General features: G+C 41.9%; 1 pseudogene; it reads left to right on the top strand.

The window, feature by feature from the left end:
* Nucleotides 1-787: 787 nt before the first annotated feature.
* Nucleotides 788-1,130, top strand: LOC105827483 (annotated as a pseudogene).
* The last annotated feature ends 15,469 nt before the right edge of the window (nucleotides 1,131-16,599 follow it).

Here is a 16,599-nt window from a genome sequence, read left to right as displayed (position 1 = left end):
AATTGAATTCCTGGCTTTGCTTCCAAGATCTGCTTCTCCCAGAGTCTTCCCCGTTTTGTTTAATGGAAACTCCACTCTCTCCGTTGCTCCAGCAACCAACTTTAAGTCATCTTTGGCTCCTTCCTTTCTCTCACACCCCATCTGCAGCTCATCAGCAAATCCCACTGGCACTACCTTCAAAATACATCCAGAAGATGATTATTTCTCACCATCACAGTCGCTAGCACTCTAAACCCGTTTCTCTACCTCGGCTCAACTAACATTGGGGCTGGATGATTCTTTGTGGGGGGAGGCCGTCCTGTGCACTGTTTAGTAGCGTCTCTGGCCTCTACCCACTAAGATGCAAGTCACACACCCCTTCCCTGCTTCCCCCCAGTTGCGACAAAACAAACCGTCTCCAGACATGGCCAAATGTCTGCTGGGGGCAAAACCGCCCTTCGTGGAGAATCACTGCTCTAGACTAAGCCATCGTCAGCTTTTCCTTGGATCATTGCAACAGCTGACTTCATGGTCTCCCTGTTTCCTGCTTGCCCAACTGCAGGCTATCGTCAACCCAGCAGCCAGAAGGGCTCTTCTAATATGGAGGTTAGAGCATGATGGCATTCGTCCACTCACCACCCTCCATGGCTGCTGTCTTGCTCACTAAAAGCCAAAGTCCCCTTTCCTGAGCTGCTGCCAAGGTGCTCGGTCCTTCCAAGGAAGCTAAGGCCACGTTGGGGTGAGGGCCTCACTTCATCCGGCGACTAGCATTGCGCCCAGCAGCACCAGCCCTGTACTGGCTCAGGCCATGGCCTCCGTCTCCGGGCTCACCTGCATCTACTCGGCCCTCATCTGCACGACGATGAGGTGACCATCACGGAGGATAAATGCCATGCCCTCATTAAAGCAGCTGGTGTAAATGTCAACCTTTTTGGCCTGGCTTGTTCGCAAAGGCCCCGGCCAGTGTCAACATCAGGAGCCTCATCTGCAATGTAGGGGCTGGTGGACCTGCTCTAGTCGCTGGTGCTGCCCCAGCAGGAAGTCCTGCCCCCTCCGCTGCTGCTGCCACAGCTGAGGAGAAGAAAGTGGAAGCAAAGAAAGAAGAATCTGAGGAGTCTGATGATGACATGGGCCTTGATCTTTTTCACTAAATCTCTTTTATAACATGTTCGATAAAAAGTTGAACTCTTAAAAAAGAAAAAAAAGCCAAAGTCCTTCAATTGCTTAAAAAAGCCCTACCTAATCTGCACCAGCTCCACTGCACATGACCTCCATGATCTATCTCCTTGTCTGCCTCTCTCCCCCTTATTCCATGAACTGCAACCACCCTGGCCCTCCTGTTGTTCCTTGAATGCCAAGCACACCCCTGCCTCAGGACCTTTGCACTTGCGGTTCCCTTTCTTAGCATGCTCTGTTCCCAGATATCTGCATAGCTCGCTCCCTCACTTACCTCCTCCTTGCATTCACCTTTTCTGACCCCTGTCGATACAATTACATTGCTCACGCCAGCCCCAGGTTTTCCTGTTCTCCATAGTACTTTATTTTCTCCCCACCCCCAGAGCATTTATTACCATCTGACATGCTCTACATTTCCTTATTTATTTGTTTATTGTTGGGTTTATTGCTGGATCCCTAGCATCTAGAACAGTGCCGGCTTGCAGAGAAGTCACTTAATGAATAATACATGGAAGAATGTCCAGGTTGTATCAAACTTCCTTAGAACGTCATGAAGTTCTAAGGGACACGGTTTGATCAAAGAATATTCAAATTTACTCTAACGAGATTTATTTTCATTAGTTTCTATTTTTCAATATATCTTTCTTTAAATACTGGAGGATGGGAGATAATGCTCTCATCTTACACTATAAGCATTTAACATGTTCTCAGACCTATAGAAGTATCTCTTTTGTTCATTCACCAAGCACTTACCATGTGTAGCACATGGTCAGCTTGGTGCTTGGAGAATAAAATTAGGCATATGATGTGCTATGTTCTACCAACATAGGGAGGACCTAGGTGAAACCCACAGGAAAAGTAACAAAAGCAAAGCAACGTGAAGCAACAGCAGTAGTTAGACAGGGTCAGGAGGACAAGATGGCATTTGTGAAGGACACATTTCTTGATATGAGCCTGAAGGTGCAGCAGGATGTTGGCAGCCACAGAAAAAGAACATTCCAGGAAAATAAGACAGAGTGAGCTGTGGGTAAAAAGTTGCGTGAATAGCCTGGAGATATTCAGGAAACGGCCAAGTGGGTCGGGGTTAGAACACAAAGTGCCAGACCGAGCTGGGCAAATAGGAAGGCTCCAGAGAGGAGGAGAGTGCAGAAGTCCCAAGTGTGGGCTCTGGAGTCAGTGAGACCTTGGTTCTGTTGACCAGCAGCGTAACTTCTCTGTGCCAATGTGAGCGGATGGTCGTACTTGCCTCATCATAGGTTCTTTTGAGGATGAATAACATCATGCATACAGAGTAGTTAGCAAGGGGCTTGGTGCATAATGAACTCTGAAATGTTGGCCAATATTGTTTCCTTATTTCTGTGTGCAATTCATAAAACATTTTCCCAAATCAGCACCAATTGCTTAGAAATATTTGGTAGGTGGCTCCCATTGGAGGCTGCGAAAATAGCTCTGAAGGAGACTCAATGAGCTGCTAATGAATAGTTGGGCAGGATATAGACATAAAAAGAAAAACACACTTAGGGATACATGCGGGCATGGCTAACCCCCCACCCGTCTCTCTATATCTTTCTCACTTTCTCTGTCTCTGTCTCTCTCTCACACACACACACACACACACACACACACACACACACACACACCTTTACCAGGTGTCCCTCGGGCAGAATTCCGCCAACAGCATGTTGTAGTAAGGGCTCCTGACATTGCCCCTTTAGTGATGATCTCTGAGCCAATGCAGGGGGAGATGTTCTAATCACTACTTCTCTCGAGAAGCCTGTGGTTGCTTGGGATGAGGAAAACCTGTGATAAAATGTTGTGGATGAATTGATAAAGTAATTATTATTACTGTGGACCACGCAGTGTAAGAAACAATGTCCTAATTTATTCATGTCCTTGAATTTATACTTTCCTGGCTTCACGCTGTATCCAGCCTTTACACAACGAAAGTGGATATACATGTGAAACTGATATGTCTCACTTCATAAACTTGGCTTATAAAATAAGTTTATTCTTTTGTTGATAAAATCTATATGACTCTAAGTTTACACTCTCTGTTGAGAGACTATATTCCTCCCTACCCTAGAATGACCTTTTCTGCAATCATGTCAGTTTCCAAGTTTGTTGGGGAAATTAAGTAAGTTACTACAGGGAAAGTGCTTACATTAGTGTCCAGCTTTATTCTAACAGAATAGCAAGTGCTCAATAAACATTTTTTTATTGTTGTTCCTACCATCAATATCATTCCTAGCATTTCACCTTGTCCATTGGAGACAGAATTTGGTGAGCCAACTCGAAGCAAAGGATGCTGCATGCACGGTAGTTGTTGAAGCTGTTCACAAATATCCCATCTCCTTTTTCCTGGCATCAGGTAGAATTGCGCTTACACAAACACTTGTGGCTGGGTGGGACCACAGGACTAGTTCTAGCCAATGGGTTGTGAGTGGAAGCAACGAGTGTCACCTCCAGGCTGGAGCATTTAATTGGTCAAGTAGGACCCTCTGGAGCTCTATTTTTGCTCTACCAAGGAGACAAGCAGGGTCTCAGATAATGGCTGCGCCTTCTGTCTCCATATCCAAGTAAGAACAGTGATGAGATGGAACTGCAATGGATATGTAATATGAACAAGAAATAAATCTTTGCTCTTTCAAGCCACAGGGATTTGGGTTTGTTTGTTACTGTGACCCACCCTAGCCTAGCCTGACTGATACACACCAGTAAATAACTTATCTTAGAACAAGCTATTGTGTTGCAAATGTACTGTCAAAACAAGGGGCCATGACTTATTGATAATCCAAAAAGAGTCTTCACCGGCGGATGTTCCTGCCACAGCATTTCACAAAGTTTTGTTTTGTTTTGTTTCAGAGAACATGTGAGGGAAGGGAAAACAAGGCTCCTTATGCTCTTCTATGAGCTCCCAACATTACGATCATTCCTGGCCAATATTCCTGAGGTGTTAAAGATGGCCCAGCCTCAAACACATGCTTCGTCCTCAACTGGGCAATTTGAGGTCCTGTCACCAACAACACGCCCACTCTATCACCATGACATTTTGGTGTCCTTTTCTACCTACTGGTCTCAGTGCACACTGTGTCAGTCATTAGGGATTTTTAAATAATGTTGAACATCAAAAGGGAAAGAGAAAGGGAGTTTCCAGTCCTTTTAAAACTTGTCTCCTTATGCAAATATGCTCAACCCCACCCAGTAATCTTTAAGCTCTCTATACCCAGGTTATGGAACGGGTGGCTTTCTCAAGCCCAAAACTGGTCTCCCAATTCCCACAAATCAGGTGCCCTGCCCTTTCTCCTGTCTCTTCATAGCAGTGAGTAAAATCTTCTGTTGACCATTTCTCAGGACCTTTGCAATTTTCTGTTTTTAGGCTTGTTGCCAACTAGACTGTGAGATTTTTAAAAATATCTGGAATTTACATACTTCTCCTTTCCCTACCCCAAATGCTTAGCACAATGCCTGGCTTATGGGGGTATCAACCCGGAAGACCTAGCTCAGGTACCACATGCTACACAAAGGTAGGATGCTACCTCCCACCTACTGCCAACTATGGTAGAGATGGCCATTCACTTCTTTGTGTCCCCATGCCCACCCTGACAAACTTGTACGCTTGCCTGTCTCCTCCTTATAAACTATGTCCCTAGGAGGCTAGGATCTCAAGGAAAGCAAGCCTTTCATGTATTTTTGTTTATTTTCTTCATGGTCCCAGCAATTAATGAATCCCTGGTCTATCCTTGCAGACCCATAATGTATGTTTTGTTCAATTGCCAGATGAATATACAGCTTATATACCCACATAAAGTCACACATCTAGTTAAAAACTCACAATATATGCAGTATAATTGGGCTGTAGATTAAAAGGATAGATAGGAAAGACTTTCAAAGGAAAGAGAGAGAAAAACATAGACAAATAAATATATGGGTATGAGTCTTTCTCTGCCTACTATTAAGACTTCCCTGAGATTCCGTGGGTCTTCAAGTTTCTAGTTTGAGGCTGTCTAGACCACAAGACAAAGACAATGACACCAAGAGTGAGTTTTGTACCCTCCTTGAGTTTTGTGCCCTCATAGCTTCAGTTGCCCCATGCTAATCACAGTCCTTCCCCTAAGAGTATGCCTTGATCTTGAATTGGCAATTGCTAAATATTTGAACACCCAGTGTGTTATATGAGGTACCTTCCCCTTATTGTCTGAAACTCACAATTTGGGCATGTTCTGTGTGTAATGTGTCCTGTGATGACATAGCATTTAGCAAAATATGGATATTCTTGGAATCATTCTTGACTCTTCCCCCTCCTCCCCATATAACTAGGGAAGTGGTGGTGAGACATCTTTCATCCTGCTTTTCTAGGAGAGGGAACAAGAGCAGGAGCGAAAGAGCGTCACAGATGCTGTGGGGTGACATTAATTGGCTGACTGGTCCATGAGCATATGTGAAAGGTCCTCGGGTATTCTCTGATATAACTGGCTGAGACTTGGAAATGATGAGCAGGCGGGAATAGAAGCCAGGGGGATTTAAATAATTACAATGCATCTACATCCACAGGGGAGTGGGCCTGGGGAAACTGATTTCTCACATCTCCAGCATCACGTCTCACTCCTCCAATGCACCCCCCCCATGCCAATAGGTCTGGTCTCTAATCTTGAGAATATCAGATTCCTGTCTACCTGTGCACCTTTGCTCACCTAGCATCCAACCATCTACACAGCCCTTGCCTTCTCCCCTGCTTCTTGTATCTAATCTGAGCAATCCTTCAAGGCCCTCTCCTATGTGTTATCTTTTTCAACTGATCTCTGCCTCTGCTCTGAACATCTGCCACACTGCATTATCATCCACTTAGGCACTATTGCATGCTGTCTTGTATCATTATTTTAATGTTTTCCAAGTATCCATCTTGTCTGCCTAACTTGACTATATTCCCTCCGAGTTCAGGGACTTGGTCATGAATGTCTTCTGTTTTTATGTAAGAGCTCTTGTGTTTCCACATATAGTAGGAGTTTAATACTTATGGGATGGGTGGATGAAGAAATAGAACATAAATGTGGTGTTTGTACATTTCCTTTTATATAATTCTGCCAGAATGGCATCACTGATTTCTCATCATAACTCAAGTTGTTTTGCTAGTACTGGAGAGAGATTTTTCTGATGTGTTGATGCTCTTACTCACTCCATTGCTGGGAAGGCATACAGTGCTGACTGCATAATTTGCAGCAAATCAAGAGTTATCACTCAATCCAACTTGCCACACCTGGAAAGGGGGAAATAATAGCAGTAGGAGCAATAGCAGTCGTGATGTGAGGGGCATTGTGGTTGCCTCCCCCTGACCCATTCTCTGTTTTCTTTAGCTCCCCCCAAAGCACGTGGACTAAGACATTAACCCAAATGAATAAGCATACTCTCATCTCCCGGTAGTGTTTTTGGTTCAGGTATGGGTGCTTGCCGCAACTCAAGCCAATGAGTATGGGGAAGACGTTTGCTTGCTGCCTCTAGGAGGAAGCATTTTCACCAAGTGAGATCCTCCCAAAGCTTTAGATGAAGCTGACACCACAGAAGGTTTAGCAAAAGGACAAAAAGAAACCAGATCCTGGTAACATTGTTTAGCTGGTGAATCAAACTATCCCTGAAATCCATCCTATCATGGACTTCTGTTAAACGAGCTTTACTGTTCAAGCTACTTAGAGTTGGATTTTCTGTTACTTGCAACCAAATATAACCGACACACATGTACTAACCATAATGAAGATAATATCTGCACTGCAACCTCATGGAGTAATTGGGAGAGTAAAAGCTAATCACAGATATAAAACTGCTGTGTAGGCTTTATTATGCAAATATTTGTTGCTGCGATTCCCTTGGTTAAGATGACTTCCCTTAAGACACAGAACTTGGAGAGGGTATTAAAGACGTAGAGGACTTGGATTGTTCACCTTGGGAATTAAAAAAACTTCTCAGAACTTTATTAGGAAGCTTAAGACATTAGAGACCAGCTGATGACAATGACATGTTTTACTGCAAGGAAAAAACAAAGATACAAGCTGAACAAAACAGGAAATACAGCAGATACTGTACATGACAAACTTTCTAGAAGGAAATGATTTGCATAAAACCTGAAGCCCAGCACAGATTAAGTGCTAAATGACTCTTTGTTTTTAAATTTTATTTGAAAAAATAGATTAACCACACATGGTACAAAATTCCAAAGTTACAAAGGGTAGCGTCAGCCTTGCTCCTCCCCTACCCCACCCCCAGTCATAATATACCTCCTTTGACCAGTTTCTTGTGCATCTTTCCAGAACTATTCCATTCATTTACACATACACATAATTTTTTTCTCACAAATATAAGCACCCCATACACTCTTTCCACATCAACAATTAGAGCCGTCTATTTGTTTTTAAGAGCTGCGGAGAACTTCAACCATGTTCCCATAAATTTAACCGTGTTTTGTTGGGCAGTTAGATTGTTTCTGATCGTTTGCGATGTCAAACAATGATGCAAAGATTATCCTTCAGGGGACTTCATTTCACAGAAGTGGGAGCGCATCTGTAGGATAAACTCCAAGTTGTGGAAATGGTGATTCCAAGGGCAAATGCACAGTTACTGTGATTTCATGACAGTTGAATTCGATGAACTCGTGGGAAGCCCCGTGGGAAGCCCAAGCAGCTCCCGAAGGCTGCGGGCTGTCGTCGGTGACAACCGCAGGACCCCCCAGGCTGCGTCTCCCCGCGCTTTGCCCCGCCCCACACAGCCCGGCCCTGCGCATGCCCCGCCCGGAGCCGGCGCCCGAGCATCAGGCACGTGCGATTCCACGTGAGCCTCCCGGCCAGCGCGCAGCTGCGAAGTACGCATGCGTCTGCCGCCGGGGAAAGTAGGTCAGACTCCTCCTCTCACGTGACCCGCTCCCCTTAGCTACCCCCGGTGCCTCCCCGCCGGGGCGCAGCCGGGCTGCGCTCTGCAGCCAACGTGACGGGGCCGGGCGCGGGCGGCTCCGCGAGCGCTCGGCGCCCGCGAGGATTTGCCGGTTCTCCTCCCACCCGAGCGCTTCGCTCAGAAGTCGGGCGGGCAAAAGGGAGCGCCGTGCGAAGTGTCTGGGAGCCCGGCTGGAAATGCACGGGGGAGGAGAGCGACCTCAAATCGCTGACTCCTGGCGCAGGGCTGCCTCCACTTCAATACTTTCAGCAGTTTCTGCCCAAAGGAGGGAACGCGCGTCGCTTTTCGGTGTAAATCAAATCACCCTGATCGTTTGCACGTGTGCAGTCCCAATGTGTACAGTATATAGGGCAACTCAGATATTCATGGAAACAAACTTTGTGAAAGGAAATACAAAAGTATGTTAATGGCTCCCAGGGTTTTGCAGGAATATCCCACAGGCCCCATTTGTAATCTCCCACCCACTCCCCCCAAAAGGCGCCCCTTCTAGCCGGCTTAGAATCAGACTGCTCACCTTCCACAAGAGGCTTTGCAGTGATACAGATGCTGATGCAGCTGCAGGGGGTGGGGAACGAAGGCAGCTCTGAATCAGCTGAAGCCTAAATTTTATGTATTAGGAATAATTTTATTTCTTGTCCCCTCTTCTTCTGTTTTTTAACTTGTTGCACAAATGACAGGCTCTGCCTCAACAAGTTGCAATCCAGTGGGGGAGACTCGCAGGCGAAATCAGCGGGTTACAATGCGATGGGCACTACATGTTTTCAGAGGTGTGCCCAGGTGTTACATAAGCACAGGGGTGGGTACCCTGAGTCTTGAAGGCTAAGTGGGAGTTAGCTGGCAGAGAAATAAGGCAGAGGGGGTGGAAAAGTATTCCAAACAAAGGGAACTATTAATAGTTACATAATATTCCCCTCGAGGAGTTTTTACTATAATTGTCTTAGCCATGCACATGGGTGGAATGTACATTGTTTACATTTATGTTAGTCTAAGCCAGTCTTGAATGAACATCACTGTTGCTTCCCCCCACACACACACTTTTAATAACTCCTAGGAGTGAGAGTTGTTACAGTGTATCTTGCTATATAAAACATACAAACATTTTGTAACTTTTGATAAAGTACTGTCTCATCATTTTATGAACAAAGTTGTCCTGATTTGTACCAAGATGATATTTAAACATTTCGCATGTAGGCAGTAAGTTGCCCATTATTTATTTCATATCAGTGAGGCCTGATGATAGTAACACTTGGTTTACTCGAATGACATAACTCCTAATATACATGCATTTCTGGCTTTTGTAACCCATGATAAAATTCTAATTGAATTCAAGTTTGGAAATTGGGAAATATCAGATCTGTGCATTTAATCCTTACAGGGAACCACTTAGCTTGTGCAAGGTGGGGGTTGGTGACAAGGGCGAAAGTGGGACAAACTAAAGCCTCACCAAATGCTTGTTTCTGATTGCTCCGTGAATCAAGAGTAACAGAGAAAGCAGCTCTACACAAGCCAGAACAAGCAAGGAGGTTTCCATGCCTCTCTGCAAATGTCAGAAGAACAGGAAGAGAATCAAAGAGACCTGGGGTTTGACCTGAGAGATCACTGTAACTTGCAGGAGGAAGGCTGCTCACATGTTTGGAAATTTCCAGAAGCCTGTATGCTTCTTGACTCAGTCTCTATTGGCATCTGTACCTTCAAGGAGAAAACAATACTGTGATATTCAAAAGGACAAATGGACAAAAGGTAATTTATATAATACGGACAATGAAAGAAGAACGTCTTGCATTTTGCCTATGTTAAGCTAGATAGTTAAGGAAAACTGAAGCCTGAAGCAGAGTTATAATTTTTCAGAGACAGGGTTGTAATTAATACTGCGGTTATTTTCCTAATATCTATCCTGCACCTTGTGTATCAGTCTGATAGTTTCTAGAAGTTGGGGGTGGGGAGACTTACCCCTATCAGTTTAGGGATTGGCCTTCACTGAATTAACAAATCAAGGTAGTCCCATTCATTACTTTTTATTTTGGTTTCGAGGGTTGTTTTTTCTTTTCTTTAAAAGAAATTTATTGTGATAACACTTAATATGAAATCTACCCTCTCAAAAAATTTTAAGTGTAAAATACATTATTGTTGACCATAGGGAAACAATCGAGATTTATGCAGCCGATCTCTAGAGCTTATTCATCTTACTTGGCTGAAACTTTATGCCTGGTGATAACTCCCCATTTCCTCCTCTCCTCACCCCCTGGCAACCACCATTCCACTCTTTGAATCTTTGAATTTGACTATTTTGGATACCTCACATAAGTGGAATTATGCAGTATTTGTCTTTCTGTGACTGGCTTATTTCACTTAGCATAATATCCTCAAAGTTCATCCATATTGTCTCATATTGCAGAATTTCCTTTTTAAAGGCTGAATAGTATTCCATTGTACATACACACACCACATTTTTTTAATCCATTCATCTGTCGATGGACATTTAGGTTGTTTCCATCATTGCTCTTTTTATGAGGATTTAAAGAGTTCAAGCAGCAAAAGCACTTAAAAGAATGCCTGGCTCATATTAGGTATTCATTAAATATTAGTTGTTACTGCTATTTTTATTAGTATAACCAACGATTGGTTCAATCAGAGGGAAGGCTGCACTTCTTTTAATAGTTACATGATGCCATTCTTTCTCCTTGGACAGGAGTGAAGAAGCATGTATAACTATTGATGCCCTCTTTCCATCTTGATGGCAGCCAACTCAACCACACAACTAATAAACAGGGAGGGGCAGAGGAGGCCACACCCTGATCAAACTGCACTTGCAGCCCACGCTACCTCTTGACATTTCAGTTATTTGAGCCTAACACATCCCATTTGTTACTTCAGTCACTGGAGTTTTCTGTTATTTGCTATCACAACCACCCTCACGGATACCATGGCCAAGCCCTCGTTTTAACTAAAAGGTCAAAATGATGACACTGGCATTCCATTCTGAGCATGAACTTGTTAAAGAATAAAATTCAATCTCACAACCATGGCAGATGAGTAAAAGATCAAGTACATTAGTTTTCTAGGGCTTTCATAATAAAGTACCACAGACTGGGTGGTTTAAACAGAGAAATTTATAGTTTCACAGTTCTGGAAGCTAGAAGTCCAAGATCAAGGTGTACCCCAGGTTAGTTTCTTCTGAGGTCTATCTCCTTGCCTTGTAGATGGCTATCTTCTGCCTAATCTCTACTTGGTCTTACCTCAGTGTGTGTCTGCGTCCTAATTTTCTCTTCTTATGAGGACACCAGTCATATTGGACTAGGGCCCACCCTAATGACCTCATTTTAACTAAATTATCTCTTTAAATATCCTATTTCCAAATAGGGTCACATTTGGAGGTACTGGGGGTTAAGACTTTAGCAAATGAATTTGGGGGTATGGGACCCAATTCGGCTCCTATCATCCAACAAGACATTTATGATATAATATGAATTATTTGATATCAGATCTTCACCCTTATTCTACTTCTCCAGAATTTTGTTTAGGGGCTGAGGAAGGAGGAGAGATCAAGTCTGGAAAATACCCCCTCTGAGAATAGATCCAGAAAAACAGTGTCTGATGAAGCTCTGGCTAAGTCTATCCTTAAATATCTGTCCTGAAAGAATAATTCGTATTGATGACAGGACAGCACATGTACAGGTAGCTTTGGTTATTTTACTTTGTGAGCCTCCGTGAGGATGGGCAACTTTCCTAAAGAATCTGTTCCAGGCTGATCTTTTTTTTCTCTCTCTCTCAACACTTCTTGGCTAAACTATTGGTGCTTTATTGAAGAATGGAGTCTCATTTCTGGACATGGTTCAAGAGCTGTTCTGCGTTCTTTCTAATTTAAGTGAGGCAAGTTTCCAAAAAAGAATAGAAAACTTGGTTTGCATTCCTGGGCTGGCCATCGAATTAAGTGGTTTGCCTTGTGTGGAAAAGCTGTGTGATGTACAAGCCACGCCTCCACTTTGGGCTCAGTTTCTCCTAAGTGAAATGAAGCAGTTAGACTCCATAATGTCTAATGCTGTGTCCATCTATTCCATATGATTGGATGGAAAGAAAGTATTTTGGTTTCTTTTTTGGGCTTTCTTAAAAAAAAAAAAACTGCATTTATTGTTCCCAAAACCCTTTCCCAGCATTCAGGTGGCCATTAAACCCCAGCTGCGTCAGGTATTCATGACAGACTAGGAAGGTGTGTTTCTCTGAGAATAAGATTCATGTCTGCCATTGTTGAGAGCATCTGCCTATATTTATTTTATTGTATGATTCTTTTTTTTTTTTGATGGAGTAAGGAAGGGGGCAGGGAAAAATAATTATTTGTAGTGGCAGCCAGCATTTGAAGGAAAATATTTTCTTGTTGCTATTCGGTGTACCAATGATATATCCCTGGTTCCAGCCCAGAGGTTCTGAACCAGGGATGCACATCAAAATTACCTGTGAGATTTTCTAAATGCACATGCCTGGGACTCCACTGCTCAAAATTTTGAATGAGTAATTCTAGGGGAGGGCCTGAATTTGGGGAATAGTTCTACACATATAAATGTTGTGCACTACCAGTCCAGAGCTGTGGCTTTGGTCTAAACCATTTCCTCATTTCCATGCAATCATGCCCGAGTCCTTTTAGTCAATGATACTAAAACACCTTGCTTTGCACAGTACATCTCACATTCATGGAAATACATCTGCAATCAAGAGGGATGACCGTTTTTTCCAGAGTTACACATTAGGAGTTTTTGTTGGGTTTAAGAAACAAAACTAAGTGATTCAGAAAGTTTCCCCTATTTTTTTTATTCCAAATGCAGTTTGCATTTCTGAAACTAGGTATAACATTTTGCTATAGAGCTTGTGTATTCCAAACAACAGCAAAAACTTTGTGTGGCATTTGCAATAGATGGAGAGTAATATTTGATATCAATATTCTTTGTTAAATCTCTGTGGTACATTCTGGAATTGAAGCACTAAAATAGCAAGAGGCTTGATTCCCTCAACCCTCCTGGAGGGTGTAGTTAAGGAAATTGTATTTGTTTGCTGAACTGTAAATTAAACAGATTCTAACTTTCCATTTCTTCAGACTTGCATTTCTGTAGCTGCACATGGAATTTGTTCTCCTTAGACTCCAGTAAATAGCATCCAAGGAGGGAAAAAGAGGAAACATTACTCAAATCATAGAAAAACAAGGAATTGCCAACTTCCTTCCAAAGTCCATCTCTTGGAACAAACAGAGATTTTGGAGTCAGGCAGTATGAGTTTGACCCCAGGTCCATCTTGCCACTTGTAGTCTACCTATAGCTCTACTTGGTATTTCTCTTTCTGAGTGTCAGGACTCTTATTGCACAAAGGTGGCAATCACACTTAGATGGCAGGGAATGAGGCTCAGAGGAAAGTTGATGTGCCAAAAATGCTTGGCACATTATAGCCACCCTCAAATGGTTGCAGGCATCATCTTCATCATTTTCTTAGGGAAAAAATAGGTGCAAATAAGCCAGGATTTACTCTTTTTTTTTCTCGTAGTTTCATGTTAATGACATGAATTCAAAAGGAATTAGACTAAATTTGGAAAGCTCTCATTTGCCTCTTTGTAAATAGTGATGCCAACTCTGAAGTGTCTGCTTCTCTATACAAGAAGCAAAAAAATGTTAAGGTGTATGTGACATTTTCAAAGGCATCAAAAGAAACCCTTAACATGCCTTTGAACTACACATTAGCTGTGAATTGATAGCATCACTTGAAATCTAGTGAAAACTCAAATCTCTGGAATTGAGTTGCTGCTACAGTTTGGCACAATCTTTTCCAACATGGGGAAAATGTACCCAAATAGGATATGTGGTATTTAAAATATCTCAGCTTCTTACAGAACCTAAGATTAGTAAGTACAAAGCAGGTGGCTGTGAACTGTACCTCAGTTGTTGTAGTGGAAGGGGAGAAGAAAATTGAGCCCTTTAAAAAAAAAATTAACCCATTCTGGCTCTGAATTTACTTGGGGGCAAATTCATGTGTCAATGTAAGTGTCCAGACTAGTGGAAGCAGAAAGGAAAGGAAGGTTGTGATGTTAATATCAGACACTCGAAATCAAGGGGAAACTTTATAATTATGAATGATCCAGTCTACAATGAAGATATAACTATCATAATTTTTTGCACCAAGTAACATTGCATAAAAATATAAAACATAACTAATGTGGTTGAAATAATGGATATATATATCAACTATTTGTCTTGCAAATGGAAAATATGTATTCTTTTTCAAAGTGTTGAAATATTTATAAAAGTTACTACATATTGAGACTCAAAGAAACACTTGATAAATTACCAGATATGGGCATAGCATTAGCAGTGGTTGACTCTGAAGATGGGGTTCAGAATGATCTTTACTTTATTTCATATTCTTTTATATTATTTGAATATCTTACAACCAACATGTATCATTTCTATAAGAAAAAATAAGATGATTTTCATTTAAAAAGAATACCTAATATTACTGATACTTACTTTGTTGTAGGTATAAGTATTAAGCATGTGTTCTGATTTATTTCATTTCATTCTCACAACCCCTGAAGTAGGATGGCAAAGACTGATGGTTTCTCCCTCTCCAATACATGTCTCTTCTCTACTTCCATAATAATAGAGGTGGACACATGTTCCCAACCGCCAACTACATTTCCAGCCTCCCTTGCTGCTGGGTATGGCCAGGTGGTGGGCTGACTGGATGTGAATAGAAGAGACGTGGGCAACTTCTGCTCCCTTTCCACCTTTTAACCTTTCTTGCTGCTAGAATATGAACCCAATGGACATGGTGGTGAGCCGTATTCAACCAAGTGGAAGAGGGTCACCCTCTAGAGGATGGGGAGTAAAAAGAGAGAGGAAACCTGCGTACTTAGTACCATGGATCCCCGGATCAGCTGTGGATTACCCATAACCAGACTGTTGTGGAGGGAGAAATAAACTTCTATCTTGTTTAAACCACTGTTACTTTGGTATCTGTTAAAGCAGTCAAGTTAATATGCTATTCTTGTTTTACATTGTGTAGCTTTCCTTTCAAAAATTGTAACATTTACGTTATGTTTTATCACCAGAATTATTAAAAATATCCAGACTTTCAAAATAATTTGTACAAGTTTATGGGTTACATGTGAGATTTTGTTACGTGTGTATAATGCGTAGTGATCAAGTCAGGGTATTTGGGGGTGTCCATCTCCAGAGCACAGTATATCAGACTTTATTGTAGCTCTACTATATTTTAACACTCACCAATAATCCTTATATGCTTAACATCATAATCATCCTCAAGACCATAATGACATTTTTCCATTCCAGAAAAGATATATGGGTGATATATTGCCAATGTTCTTACATACTCGAGTGACAACTGGATTGTTTTTTAGAATTTTTGAGTCACATCTTTTTCCCTTTAAACCTCTAGAAATTGCTTTTTAAAAAAAAATCTACAGAACTGAAGGGATATTTGACATATTTGAGATTTGCCTGATTGCCTCTCCTTTTGAAGTAACACAACTCTTCTTCTAGGGGACTTATAGACTGTAAACTTTAGATTAACATCACAAAGATTATATAACAGCATTGGCCAATATTTAATCATTTTTAAAGACCATTGTAGACTCCTCAAGGTGTAGATGTCTGGCTTCTTTCATTCTATCTTCTTAGTATATCATTTAATTTTTCTTTTAATTCTGTTATCATCTTTAGAACCACCAACTATCTCTCTTGACTTATACATCCATTCAACAAATATATAAATACTGGCTAGGAAAATGTTGGCTCTTAACATTACTACGTGTCAGGCATTGTTCTAGGTGCCAACACTAGAATAATGAATATGGTAGAAAAAGTTCCCACTCCATGGAGCATACGTTCTAGTGGGAAGAGGCAGAAACTAATTAAGCAAACAGAAAACTAAACAAGATGATTTCATACAGAGATAGGTTTTAGGAAGAAAAACCACAGCGATGTGATAGTGTGAGTGCTGTGAAGCGGTTGATCAAAGACAATTTCACTGTTCAACTTGAAGAAATGAACTCATCCAAACATCTTCCACTCCTCTTTCCTTGTCACACTCCGTATTCAACCCCTCAGAAAAATCTTGCTGAGGGTTTTTGAAAGTATATTTCAAAATATATCTTGTATCAGACCACTTCTCATCACTTGATCTGCTACCACCTAGACCAAGCCACTTTGATCTCTCAAGTGGTCTTCCTGCTTCCTCACTTGTGTCTACCCTCCAGGGTATAACATCCACAATAACTTCTGAAAAATGATGGTGTCACTGCCTTGCACAAATCCCTACAGTGGTTTCCTGTAACATAGAGAGCTATTTTCCATCAGAAACCATTTCTTTCTTCTTCTTTTACTAACAGAATTACCCAGTTTTAGCTAGGCATATTTCTCAGTTTCCCTTGCAGCTAGTTTTGGCCTTGTGACTAAACTCTGGCCCACGGGATATGAGCAAAAGTGATGTGAACAATTTCCAGGTTGTTCC

The sequence above is a fragment of the Propithecus coquereli genome, unplaced genomic scaffold (genome assembly GCF_000956105.1).
Source record: "Propithecus coquereli isolate 6110/MARCELLA unplaced genomic scaffold, Pcoq_1.0 Scaffold121, whole genome shotgun sequence".
Taxonomy (NCBI): domain Eukaryota; kingdom Metazoa; phylum Chordata; class Mammalia; order Primates; family Indriidae; genus Propithecus; species Propithecus coquereli.
Note: the sequence above shows the minus strand (reverse complement) of the source record. Positions and strands in the feature narration are given on the sequence as shown.